This window comes from Carassius auratus, chromosome 3 (genome assembly GCF_003368295.1).
Source record: "Carassius auratus strain Wakin chromosome 3, ASM336829v1, whole genome shotgun sequence".
NCBI classification, from domain to species: domain Eukaryota; kingdom Metazoa; phylum Chordata; class Actinopteri; order Cypriniformes; family Cyprinidae; genus Carassius; species Carassius auratus.
This window is the reverse complement of record NC_039245.1, coordinates 6,571,364-6,585,693: the sequence shown is the minus strand read 5'-3', so window position 1 is coordinate 6,585,693 and position 14,330 is coordinate 6,571,364. Positions and strand designations below refer to the sequence as shown.

Here is a 14,330-nt window from a genome sequence, read left to right as displayed (position 1 = left end):
GCCATTTCCAGAGGTGGGTAGTAACGAGTTACATTTACTTCGTTACATTAACTTGAGTAATTTTTTGGTGTAACTAATACTTTTTGGAGTATATTTAAAGATGGGTACTTTTATTCTTACTTGAGTAAATTTTAGGGGGAAATCTGTACTTTTACTTGTGGGCGACGCTCCTCTTGTTACTTTATCTTAATGCAATAAATGTTATAACTGCTTCAGTTTATTCCAAACGCGCCGTCTACTTTTCTCTGGGCGATGAGCGATGCCCATTCGCGAATGATTCATTCTTTTGAGTCATATCTGTTCAAAGGCTTGATCAAACCAATTGGCAGACGAGTGAATTGGTTCATGAATCAGTTTGAATGATTCGTTCAGTTCCCTGCTGCAGGTGCTTAGCGTCTGTAGCGGTTCACTCAGAGTTGTAGCGTTTAAGAATATCAGCAGCGCTGAAAACTTGAATTGAAAGCAAATCTGCAAAGGCTATCATTTGCTTGCGATGGAGATCCTTATTAGATGAACGCGTGTGCTGTCTGCTGTTTAACAGGTAATAACTTGGGCTACATTTGATTACAGTACACGATACCACTGTGACATTAGTTTGTTGTATGTGTGGCTTATAACAGAGGGGAGTCAAGTTGAATGCAGCTTCCAAAAGACAAAAAATAGACGATTAAGATTTTATTAATTTTAATACAATCACACCGGTGCGAGTACGTTCAGCAAGTCATATCATCCGCTGCTAAATTCAGATCTGTGTTCGCTTGCTGGCGCTGAGACAGAGATAGATGCGTGTTTACAGCACTGCTCATTATAACCAATCAGACAAGATTATGTTGAGCTTTTGAATGCAATGGCCAATCAGAGGCATTCAGATGAGTCATCACTAAAATGCCGGTGCTTCCTTCACTCTCGCTGACTGGAGACCTCTTTCCGGCGAATTCTCTCGTCAGAAACAACAAAGTGCAGATGTGTGTATGAATCTATAATTAAGATATTGATTTCACAGTGTTAACAGTTTCAGTGATTTTAATGGGAGTTTCTGAGAGTGATTGAACTCTAGACTGTCAGTGAAAATGATCTTTGATAATGCAAATGTTATTTGCTCTCTTTCTGAAAGATTAGTAGCAATTTTTATATCACCTTTCAATGTTAAATTCACATTTAATATAAAGTCAGTCGTATTAAAAATATGTTATGGCATGACACCTATATCTGTTACTTAAGTAAATAGACAGGGTTTTATAATAAATTACATAATTAGGCTACTTTGACCATCACATATTATCATTATTAACATTCTATGAAATGTGAGAATCGAGATATTTCATTATATAGTTAATGTGTCTGGGAATGTCTCTAATAAAAAAAAAAAAAGCTTAATAATAATTTGCCAATATGCTGTAGTGGCTGCTGCTTGTCACATGACGACTCCCATATGCCTAGACACAATTAATTATGATATTTCCACAATATTTACGCTTGCAGAAATATACTTCTGTGAGCAGACAGTAGAAGATCTGTCAATGTGCATTTGGTTCATTATGTTCAGATGTTCAGTAACTTAACGGTCTCTTCTCTGTGTCAGAGGTTATTTATACATATATAATACATACTTTAAAATATAATTTATTTTGTGATGCAAATCCGAATTTTCATCAGCTGTTACTCCAGTTTTCAGAGTTATGATCCTTCAAAATATAATTCTAATATATTGATTTATTACCAGTGCTGGAAACAGTTTTGGCACTTAATATTTTTTTGGAACCTGTGACATTTTGTTTAGGATTATTTGATGTATAGAAAGATAAAAAGAACATCATTGATAGTAAATCAACATATTGGAATATTCTACTTTTAGCATTTCGTCTTGATTTTCTAAAACAAGCTATTATATAAATAGTGGTTGAATTTATGATGAACTAGCACCACTTTTTAAATTTTATTTCAAATTTAAATGCGCAATGAAACATCTTTTTATTTTTGTGGGTTGAAATCAAGGGTTCAGTGTGGCAGTCACTCTTGAGATGAATGGAAATTCTAGTGGATCGATTTAAAAAGTAATCCACATTTTGACCACATTTAAATTTTTTACAGTGATCGGTTAGATTCTCTGTTGATTTTTACATTGATTTGTTAACTTTAATATAGTGAAGGAAACTGAAAATCACTCTTACCTTGTCCTAACTCTCTACTCCATCTTTTCTTCTTTTTCATTGTCCCCAGGCACTCAGACGCCTCCATGCATGCGGTCATGTGGCACTCTGGGGTGTTAGTTAGTCAGTAGGGCGTGAACTGCTTTGAACAGGCTGCATCTCTCTCTCTCTTTCTTTCTCGCATGCCCTCCATCCCTCTTTCCTGATGATTTAACTCAGCTCTGAAACTGTGCGCCTCTCCCTCCATCTCAGTTCGTCTCTTTCTCTCCCTTCTTTGTCCATTTGTGCCATCTGTTTTTAAAGCCTTACACTAACCCACCACTAGGAATTAATAAGCGTTACATAACCAGGCCACACTTGCTAATTAAACTACTGTAAACCAGTTATAGCATTTACAAACCATCATTTCAAGCTAAATCTTCTTGAAAAAGACTCAACACAGTTTTTAATACAAGCCCTAAGTACTTTCAACATGGAAACATCTCTAAAACAAGTACTGTATTTGCAGGCTTCTTCTTCCTTCATAAACTCAACAAAGGTAAGCCAGATCAATGTAACCTAGTGTGCATATTGCACAACAGCGCCTACTATATCAACCCATGCACAGCCTCCTCCTGCTCCCTGCTTCTGCATTTGTATAGTTGGACCACAATCTCAACACTGCAATAATCCCATTTTGCACAGTCATCACAACTGTTGCCATTGTAACCCCTGCGAGCAGCAGAGCATGACAGCATGCGCTTATAAGAACCTTTCTTTCAATGCTCAATCTCCCTCGACCAGACTGAATACTCCTGGCTGCCCAGCGCTGGCTCGCCTGTGATAATCAAGCAGTGCAGGGAGGTAATATGGGAGTGAAGAAGGATGACCAGACTGTGAACAGGGTGTAAAGAGACTGAGGTGTATAGATATTAAAAGGAAATCAGTCTTTGAAAAGGAGTTTAATTAAATTTACATTTCTGGTCTGTGCATTGCTTGGCAGTACACAAAGCTTGATGTTTTTAATATAACACGATATATGAGCGGCGTCCCAAGAGTGCTAACACAGCACTGGGATTTCCACAGCTTGTTTCACTGTTCACGCTGTGGTGGGGATTTATCAGTGACTCCTTCTGCATTAACACTGTTAGGCCAGGAGGTGGCAGTACGTTATCGACCTTATGAGTGAATCGTTAAATTAATCAGTGCACTGTTTTCAAATATGAAGATTCATTCAGGAACATAACAAGTGGCTATTTTATGAGTGAGTCGTTGAATCACTCAAGCGATTCATTCAAACACATTGACTTCAGAAATCCTGGGCGAAACGGTTAATAATGCTTTGGGTTTGTTTGAAACTATACTTATTGGTGGCGCAATAATAGTCAATGTAATTGCCAATGTTGTGTCTAAAACATAAGTAACTCAGTATCAACTTTTTTTAAATGAACTTCTGTATTAAAACTATTTTACACTTCCAGGAATAATTGCACTGTATTATTATTATAATAACAGGAAACAAACAAACTAACTAAATAAATAAACAAACAACAAGTGTAGGACACTTATGTAATCACAAAAAAATGACATTAAGAATCACATTACAATATTTAGCCACTGCAAAATATTCACTTTTACAAGGATAAATCCTACACATTTCCCGTTACAAATAACTAGCCACACTGTATTCAAAAGAAAAACTTTCTTTTTTGTGATACTGGTTAACAATACTCAGTGAAAGAAGTAGTGTTTTAGTCAGAAGAATTTTTGGCTGATTTTCAGTGTCAAAAGGACAAAACATGAACCTCACTAACGTGTGCATGAAAACACACACACACAAGCAGTAATTCAAGTCAACGTGTCAGTGACATATGACTCACTCAGAACAAATTAGGCATGCATCTTGCACAAGTAGCATAATGCATTATGATTGCTTATCATATGATTGTGAGTGTGAATAACTGCCCCCGAGGCTCTCAAGTCCCCTTGGTTTGGCATGGAAATCAACATATCCCCAGAAATACAAAGGCTGCTGAAATCTGTGTATAATGTTGTGGTGCCAGACAAGAGTTGACCTGATGCTTTATCCGCTGACCCAATCACATGCGAGAGGGAAGCCCATTTGGCAATGCATCATTACTAATCCACTAATGCTGAATCACGGAATAGATCAGACTTAGAAATTGCACAAAGAACAGCTTATAGAGGGGCTGGCCACTGACAGAGAATGTGCAAAATTAGTAAAACACCCAAGGTTTGTGTTAATTCTGGTGAACAATTTGGCATGGAGTGAACAGTAAAGGGAAGGCTAAGCTAATCATAATCAGTTATGTCACTCCTCTACTTCACCCCTTACTGTGAATCTAAAATCTTCAATAGGATTCTATTAACTCTGGCCTCCTCCATTACAAAGATTATTTTATCAAAATGTGAAGGAAACATTAGGGTTTGAAAGGGGGGAAAAAAGTCCACTATTTAAGTTTAGTTATCTAGGATTTGATTTAAAATCAGAACCATATTTTTAAAAGAGAAATTAGGGTGGCACACCATGAAGCACCAATTAATTCGAATACATCTGTCTTTCAACATTCAAGTCAGCAATACGAAGTGCAAAAGAGTATCAAATCAAAGATGTGGAAATCCCATGGTTAGTGAAATCTGTTCAATTCTATATTCAGATGTAAAAGGGAAAATTAACCAATGCAACAGTAAACAATGTAACACTGTAATTTAACACACACTTATTCTTATATCTTGTGAGATCTAAATGAATGAATAAATTCTTCCAAGAAGTGAACTTCTATACATATGCCCTGCTCAGTGTGTGAAACCCTGTGAATCAGAAAGCAGTTCATCTCTGCATGATGGGAGCATGTCTGCAGCATGTGATGTTTTCCTGATTGAGCACAGAAGTAACTGAGCTGTCCATGGTTCTGAAAATAGAAGTAAGTCATGACTCACAAACAGAAAAATAGCAACAGATAATGAGAGTAAGATAGTTTAATAGAGTTAATAGAGTTAATAGATTAATATATAAATTGGACTTTATCTGGGCTGCCACTGCCCAAATGGGCAATTAGATGACTTGAAAAATGCAATGCTCAACATGGTCGCTCTCTCAAATTTTTACATTTAGTTCTGTATTTTTGATCAAATAAATGCAGCATTGGTGAGCAAAAAAAACATTAAACATTGTACTGATCCTAAACTTTTGAACAGCAGTGTATATAGACTGAGTTTAAAAAGCGCCAGAAGAGAAGTGTCCTGATAAGTCTCAGCGGACACATTTAGCCCCACTCTGGCGGCTGTGTCTCCATTTATGTGCCTCAGTAACTGTGTAATACTAGTGTGGGTCCACAGGGAGAAAAAGAGTTAGAAATGGAAGTCCCATTGGTGACTGCTGACCTTGCAAACATGCTGTGCTTGAGTGAACATGTCAGTCTGATGAGGGCCTGAGTACAGACCAGTAAAGTGACCTCTTCTGTACACACGTTCACACACTGAGATTTGTGTGCCACTGCGTCTGCCCATTAAGTGACGATGCACTTGTCTCAGAACTTGTTATGTTTCCCTTTTACAGATATATCAGAGTAAAAAAAAAAAAAAAAAAAAATCCCTGTACTAAAAAAGGGGGGAATTACTGAATTAACAACACTTAAGATACCCTCATAAAAAAAATATTATTGGGATCGAATATTTGCACAATGTAATTGTTCTAAAAAATTTGAAATGTTGTCACAATACAACATTTATAAGAAGTAATAGGAAGGTGTGTTTTATTACATCAACATGTCATTTAAGTGAAAGTAAAAGTGATAGTGAAGTGAAGTGTGTGGCCATGTATGGTGACCCATATATACTTGGAATTTGTGCTCTGCATTTAACCCATCCAAGTGCACACACAGTAGTGAACACAACCGGAGCAGTGGGCAGCCATGTGAGCAGTTTGGGGTTCAGTGCCTTGCTCAAGGGTCTCACCTCTGCGTGGTACTGAGGATGAAAGACAGCGCTGGTTTTTCATTGCCCCCACCAAAAATTTCTGCCAGATATGAGATTTGAACCGGCAACCCTCAGGTTACAAGTCCGACTCTAAAATAAAAATTTAAGTTTTATTTAGTTATATTCTGTTCATTATAATTACTGTGCCCAGTCAGCCTCTTAATTAAAAAAAACATGTTTGCTGAGCAACAATGGGCATAACAAATCTAATGAGCATATGTAAAAGGGAAAGGAACATTTCTGATTCTCTCTTCAGGGAATGAATGAATCCCTGTAAAGGCTCTCAGTAAAGCTGACTCCAGTGACCTCAGAATGTTACTGTCGGTAACATGTTTGAAACACACATTCTGATTACATTTATGCATGTGTATAAAAGCAGTTTCTGTCATTCAAATCAACCTGAATGACATTCAAGATATAATATTTTTCAGTTTATGCATTCCCAGGGAGAAAAACCCATGACCTCTGAGTTACTTCCTCTACTGCATTCCCTACTGCTTGAGCTATTTACACAGATGTGCACCTCTTAAATCTGTGTGAAAGCTGGAGAAATAGCAAAATATATTTTTCTATTTGAGAAAATAAAAATATGTATTTCTGTTTAAGCCCACATAATAGTTTGAATAGAAATGTATTAATTTAGAGAAAAAGTTAGATGAAAGCCAGTTAGATGTAACCAGCCTAAGGTAAACTCAGAACACAGATCCTGATCTTTTAGTAGCACTATGTCTCAATTTTCTTTTACTGGATTCAGCTCTGAACAGGACTATGAAGACGTCTAAGATCCTGTTTGACTCAACTTTTCGATCCCCGACAGAGGACTGCTGTGGAAAAAGTACACACATAGCGAAAGCCATTCTTGTAGAATCACTGCACTAATGAAAGACCAAAAAGAAGCAACAAATCCAAGTGGGAGTTGTGGGATCCTGACAGTTTCACAGACTATGTGCTTTAGAAGGTTATCAAGTTTGTGTTATCAAGTTATTCTCTGGAGGACTACTCTAAAATTAGACCTTTTGTGTCTTCAGTTATTGTTCACGTTATAAAAGAAAACCCACATGAATATCATAACCATTTTCAACAACAATCAAGCTCAAACAAAACCAGTGTTAAGACCATTTGCATTCTCATTTAACACACTGAACACATTACTCCAGCACGCATTGAAGTGCACAAAAAGTATAAATATTTATGGGAGAGAATCAGATCAAACCAGAATGCAGAAAACAGGCTCAACCCTCCCTTATTTTCTATCTTGCAGTGATACTGCAAACAAACGCAAATGCAAACAGGCAGTGAATGGGTGGTGAACTAATTCTCACTTCACGATACTCTGTTTATTAAAGGGTCCCTTAACTATCCAGGGCCATGCTGTGCACCAATCCAGGGCTGGGGAAATCATTATGATTTAGGTAATGAAAACACTACTGTGTAGGGCAGGAAGCTGAATTTACTAATTGTTCTGCTTCTTAGCTTCTGCATCATTAAAGCATAGTTACAGAAAATGTCCATTTATAGTTTAGTGAAAGTGTCCATTGTCAGAATGTGGAAATAAGTGACTTGTATGGGTTGCACAAGCCATATGTAAGGTTTAAAGTGAGACATAGAGTTTGCACTAGAGGCTACAAAGTGAAAGTTAGTTTGTAACTAACTCAATTAATTATCTTAATTATTAACAAAGCCTCTTTAAGACTTTAAGGATATTCTCTAGTCCCTAAATGGGACAGTTTACCCAACAATCAAGATTCATCATTTACCCACCCACATATCTTTCCAAACTATTGTTTCATATTCTTCTTTTTTTTTCTTCTTTTTTTGCTATACGATGAAAGTCAAGGGTGTTCAAGTTCAACAAAAAAACTTTCATATGATACATAATTCAAGAATTCTAGTATAGTCTTGTTACATACAATTTAGATTACAGCTTAAGAAGTTTATTTAAAACTGTAAATAACATTTTTAAGAAACTACCGGTATCTATCTATCTAGATGGATGGATGGATAGATAAAGCAATACTAATAGAACAAAAAAAATACTAATAGAACAAATTGGAAAAGCTGAAATGTATTTATTTTAATTGTTGTTGTTATAAATGAAGCCCTTCTTGAACAAGCAATATCAGGCGACACATATGTGTGTTGTTTAGGTTTTGTTCTCAAGACACTCTCACAAGTCATTTATTTAAATAATGATCAATCTCTTAAAAGTTAAATGAGTGTATATGTCAACAGCAGCCTATATGTCTGAAGGATTTAAGTCTTTCATACAGAACATGATCTCATGTATGTAATCCAATCACCAAACATTTTGTTCCAGACATTACACATGATTGGAGGCTTCTGTGAAGATTTAGAAACTCTGTAGGGTTATATTTTAACTAAGTTTAATAGTGTAATCCTCACATATTTAGGACTGCAAAAGTTGTAGCGTAGCACTCTAATTCCCAACTAGGCTGAGTTATAAGTTATTTACCACTGGTACAAACAGTCCATGGTGAATTCTGTTTCTGCAGATTCTGCTCTTTCCTTCAACACCATTAAATGTATAAACTATATATCAGATTAACCAGTAAAACCACAGAAAGCTTGGCATTCACAAAATTGAGATTGATTCTTACATGCTGCTGGTGATAGATAGAGAGAGAGAGGGTGGGAGTTGAGATGTGGGCAGAGACTCAGATAAACTTTATTGCCAAAACATTGAACTGAGACAGGCAGAAAAAAACACCAGTATCTGTGATTCTGAGCTGCTCTCTGAACAGTGGTTCGTCTAACTGAAACAGGAAAAAGAGAAGAAAAATCATCAAGACATTCCTGGTTACTTGTTGCTAAAAATCCTCAGCTTCTGTCTCGTTCTCTCTTACTCCCAGGTTTGTATGCTTCACACACTCACTAGTGGATGATGGGGGGTAACGGGCCTGGCATAGAGTACTGCAGATGGCAGATGGTACCCCTTCAAACACACACACAGACTAACACACAAAAGTCTCTCACCATGCACACCTTCTCTTGCTCATATTTGAACATGCAGTCAGTTTCTGTATTTACAGCGTGAACACTAACCCCGGCTGTGTGCCTGTCTCTGACATATTTGGACGTGAAGGTCTCTGAATCAAGGATTTGAACATCTGTACCAATCCAGGCACCAATAAACAGATCTGCCATATTGCAATACAAGAGAAAGATATACATAAAATAATTATAATGCACTAATTTTAATGCAAAATCAAACTTAGCTAGGTGATAAAAGATCAGTAAGCATGATGAAAATGCTGCAACATTTTAATTGGCATATACATTTTCACATAAATCTTTCCATTAATACAAATGCATTATATCACTAAAGGTAAAATGGTAAATAATTATCTATTTCAGATGTGAGAAAAAGCAGAAATGATGCATACTGCTCGTATACAAACAAAACAATTCAATTAGTTCAGGTCAAGTCACTAATGTCTCTTCAAAATGATTTTGTAGTGCTCATAATCATCAAAGCATAAAAACGTAAGTTGTTTGTTATGGTAAGAGAGGCAGAAAAAAATCGCCAGCAACATCACACAAAATAATTTTATCAAATGCTTCAATAGGGGGCAAACTGCAGGGACCTTAAATTGAATGTGCATTTTACACATCTGCGTATTTGACACATTCAAATATCTACGTTAGTTCCTTAATCTCTTTCTCTTCCTCTTCTTCTCTGTCTTTCTGTTTCTAGTTCTCTTATCAGGGTTGTGTGGTAATGTTGCTGCCTGTGTTGAACACTTCTCTTCGGACATTATCGTCACAATGATCTTCAGTTTAAGATTGTGAGAGTGATGGACCCTTTTTTTTTTCTTTCTTGAGATGGAATACTCTATAAAATAAAATCTTACTTAACCAAAACGTGTATAATAAATAAATGCAAGATCACTCTGGTTGTACATTATCCCTCTAACTGCATGGCTACTCTCCGTATAAATAGATATGTGGATATGAAATACTGATTTGATTATTTTATAATCATCATAGGCCCAGTTAATTTTAGAATTTATCTCTATATTATCTTAAAACTTCCGCACATAAAAACTAACCATTACAATAAACATCAAGCGGCGTGACACTGCCTTTTCATACATGTATACTGACTCGCATAATAATTAAAATGTCTGTTTAATTTTCATGCTTTCCAAACTCAAATTATTGGTGATGCTTGCTAAAGCATTCATTATTACTACAGGTGCACAACTCAAATTGTTTGTAGTATGCACATGAAAATCCATGCAATTATTGAGGAGAAATGTGCTTTTACTTTTCCGAGGAAAAATACTTATTTTCTGTCAAAAAGACTCATCACAGAGGTTTGAAGGTGGGCGTTTTTTGATGTGGGCTACTAACAACTAACAACCATCCACATCACCAGAGTAAACATATAGCAACAAGTTATTAATCATATAACAACAAATAAAGCACTGAAAGGCAACGCCACACAGATATAACACAGAAAATATATCAAAAAGAAGCAGTTTCATACGACAACTTTAGAAAACATTTCCATACTTTGATTTTAATGTATTAATTGAAATATATAAATGTACAAAAACGCAGTAGACTGTCTGCAGAGAGTCTAACAGATCCATGTTGTAAATGACACAACTTGGTTCGTTAAAATCACATGAAGAAGAAGAAGATTCAAAAGTCTTTAATGATCCAAACTGAAGAGAATCCAAACAAGGCAGACAAACTAAACACAATCAAAACACAGATGAGACCGGACAAATAATAATTTGTTACAGTAATAGTGTAACTAGTGTAATTAGCCCCTAAACCAGCCAATAGGAAGTGACAGTAAGGTAAACAGGCAAGCCTCATTAACCCATCATCATAAGACTCTGTAATGAAGAGACACACAACAATTACAACCAGCACATCATCATAACACACTCAGACAGCCTGACTGGCAGGAAGTTGTAGATCAACTAGAGGGAAGAGTCTTCGCCGGGCAAACGCGTGAAGATGATGAGCATGTTTAGGTGGGAAACACGTCCATTATATCGTCCAGCTCACAGAAATAAATCTGCTTTCACACACACAGGTGCAAATTCATACTGATGAATGCAAATTATGTATGGATTTGTGTGGGTCTAATAACACATATTAGACAATACATGTAAGGTATCTGCATGTGTGAATTTCTCTGTCTCTTAAAATGTAACTAAATTAGGAATGGACTGCAGGGGGGAAATCATGTACAAACACCATCCTACTGAGATGACAGCACAAGTTGTAAAAACTTGACATTATAGGACTAAATTACATTTTAAAATATTATTTTAATAATAAATAAATAATAAATATTATTTGCACAAATAAATGCAGCCTTGGTAAGAATTGGACACTTTAGTCAAAAGCATTAAAAATGTGTTCTAACCCCAAACCTTTAAACAGTGGTGTATATATTGCATTATTTTACATTACGTATATTTTTTTCTGATTTGGTTACTGGTCTGAATTCAAATGTTCCTACATGCTTATATTTGAAATGCTTAGGATCATGTCGGGTGGTGATGGCTAGTAGATTTGATTTGGTAACTGTATATAGATAGTTATAGAATAATATCACTTAAGAAAAATATCTAAGAATACCTATCAGCTTGGTTTAAATGTTAAAATAATGCAATGTTGTATAGCTACTACTTTGTCATCACAGTCATGGTGACTCTCATTCAGTTTAATCTTCAAAAAAAGAAAAGAAAAAAAAAAGAAAACTCTGCTATTACATAAGCCAAATAATTTATTAATTACCAGAGCCTCATTACTCCGACAAAATTTGCTTAAATGCTAGATAGACTGGCCAGATGAAACTGGTTCCTTTCTTGCCAAGGGCAAAGACATTTCATTTCTTTTTTATTACAATATAACAAAAACATTTTCACACTTTTGATAAACGTTTACAGATTCAGCATAACACTGATATCATCTCTCATCAATACCTTCAACATTCTAATTAATCACCACAATTTATAGACTATGTTGCTTGCTTAGGCAGCAAGGCAAATGATTTTTTAATATCACAAGTCAGCACTTCTTTACTTTAACTCTAACAACATAATTTACCACTGAATCACAGCAAAATTGACTTGACTTATATTTAATTTTACACAGAATTAGTGTGCGGCCTAAACTTGATGAGATTAAAAACAACTATTACCCCCCAAAAGCATAACAGTTCTGACATCATACGCAACATAGCCACAGTCTTCATTACTAAATCAAAGCAATTATTCATTAATGTGAAGCAGAAAATAAGACACCCCTCCCTCTTAACACACATACTTTCTCCTTCAGTCTCTGTCTCTCTTATATCATTATAAGGCTCTAATTAAAAGGCACATTGAAAGCCTTTAGGGATTCGATCTTTAGGGATGAATGTGGAGCAAAGGGACAGCTGAGCTTGGCATCACAATAACTGCCTCTCTGTGCAGTGAGGAGAAAGATGCATTAAGTGCACAAGAACAACATCAACCATAGTGCCCATTTCCTTCATTATGCTTTCATACGCCACACATCAACCACATTTGGCCATTTAAAGACCAGGTTGTGCACCCTGAAACCATGAAGCTTGAGGGAGGTAAAAACAGAGTCATGCTGGTAGACATTGTCCAAAATGTCCTTGATTTTGAAATGGCTTGACCTTTGTGACCGTAGCCGTTTGAGCCCTGGGCTATCTGTGCAATCACAGAGCTCATGTAGCTGAGGAACTGAGCTAATCGCTCCAAACATCAATGACTGACAGAGTGACATCAAACACTGCGGCACCCACCTGTGCAAACCAATGGGACCGTAATCCACTAAGCTCTGCTATAAACCCTTTCACTATCACTTTCAGGTCATTCATTGACATTAATTAGCCATAACTTTTCAGTATTGAGATGTTTTACTGGTGAATGTATGCAATTAAATCTTTTAACTCCAGTCAGGTTATTGTGATATGAATCGACTGATACACAATAGAAATTATTACACAAGACCAACTTACAATCTGTGCACTTGGTAACTCATATCAGGATGCTTTGACAGAAATGAAATATATTATCAAACTGTCCAGTTTTTGTATTAACTGTAAATTATTTGTCATTAAATTATAACTTATAAATTAGAACACATAATCTAATTTATATAATATAAAAGCAATATCACACTCACAATTATGCTGTAATATTGAATATGAACACAGATGTAATTATCAGTGAGTGGCCTTGCGCATATGGCTAAATTAAACCATGCTTACATTCAGATCAATTGCTCATGCTGTATTTAGAAAAAAATACAGTTAATTATAAAGAAACAGCAAGTAACCCATTGAATTATATAATTTAAAATAAAATGTACACTATATATATATGTATAGGCCTATATATAAATCATTTAAGAATTCAGTTACATAAAAAAAAAAAAAAGATTTTATATAATGTGAGTGCATTTATACTGCGTGTATGTGTGTGTGTGTCCAACAGGTTATCCTGGAAATTGGACCTGTACTGTCATAGAGACAAATCAAAGCCAGTGCCCTGTTACTTCTCGAAGCATATTTAAAGAAATACTAATCATTGTTCAAAATCTCTCACCCGTACAAACACGTAAACCCTGTGAGCTAATGTAATTCCACCACACAATTCTTGAAGACGTAATGCTTTCCAACATTCTTTCTTACGAACATACAAATGCATAATACATGAGACAAAATGAGTCGTGTCAAAGTTATGAAATACTGGAGCACAATCCCCTTCCCGTCTTTTTTTCCGTGAGCCGAAACCGTGTCACGCAGTTCGCCAACAAAACCCCGCCATGGTATATTAATACCAAATCCCCTCCGCACATCTGTCAGTGGCGATCTAACGGTGTGTCTCCTGCAGTCGCTCTGCGTGTTTGTTACATGCCCACAGATTAAGCCCAGCTCCAAGTGAACTACAGCATATGCAGAATCTTACATGACACCACACATGAAACATTCGCGAGAGAAATCACATCAAGCCTACGCATTTGAGCTTTACAACACACATGCTTTGAGACGCACGAATTAAGACAGAAACCGCGCTGTGCCAGAAACGCATGAAAGCACGATTTCACGATACACGATTTCTGGATAAAGTGCGTGAGTCGCGGCTCGTGCAGGTGGCTTCTCATAAGAGCACTGCGTAGTCTGGGCACCCACGATGCCTGACC

At 36.3% G+C, this 14,330-nt stretch overlaps 1 protein-coding gene across 1 annotated transcript in view; it reads right to left on the bottom strand.

Annotated features, from left to right (window-relative positions):
• Positions 1 to 14,330, bottom strand: part of LOC113045261 (protein phosphatase 1 regulatory subunit 29-like) — a 92,504-nt gene that overhangs the window by 77,847 nt on the left and 327 nt on the right. The gene's annotated exons all lie outside the window — the stretch shown is intronic.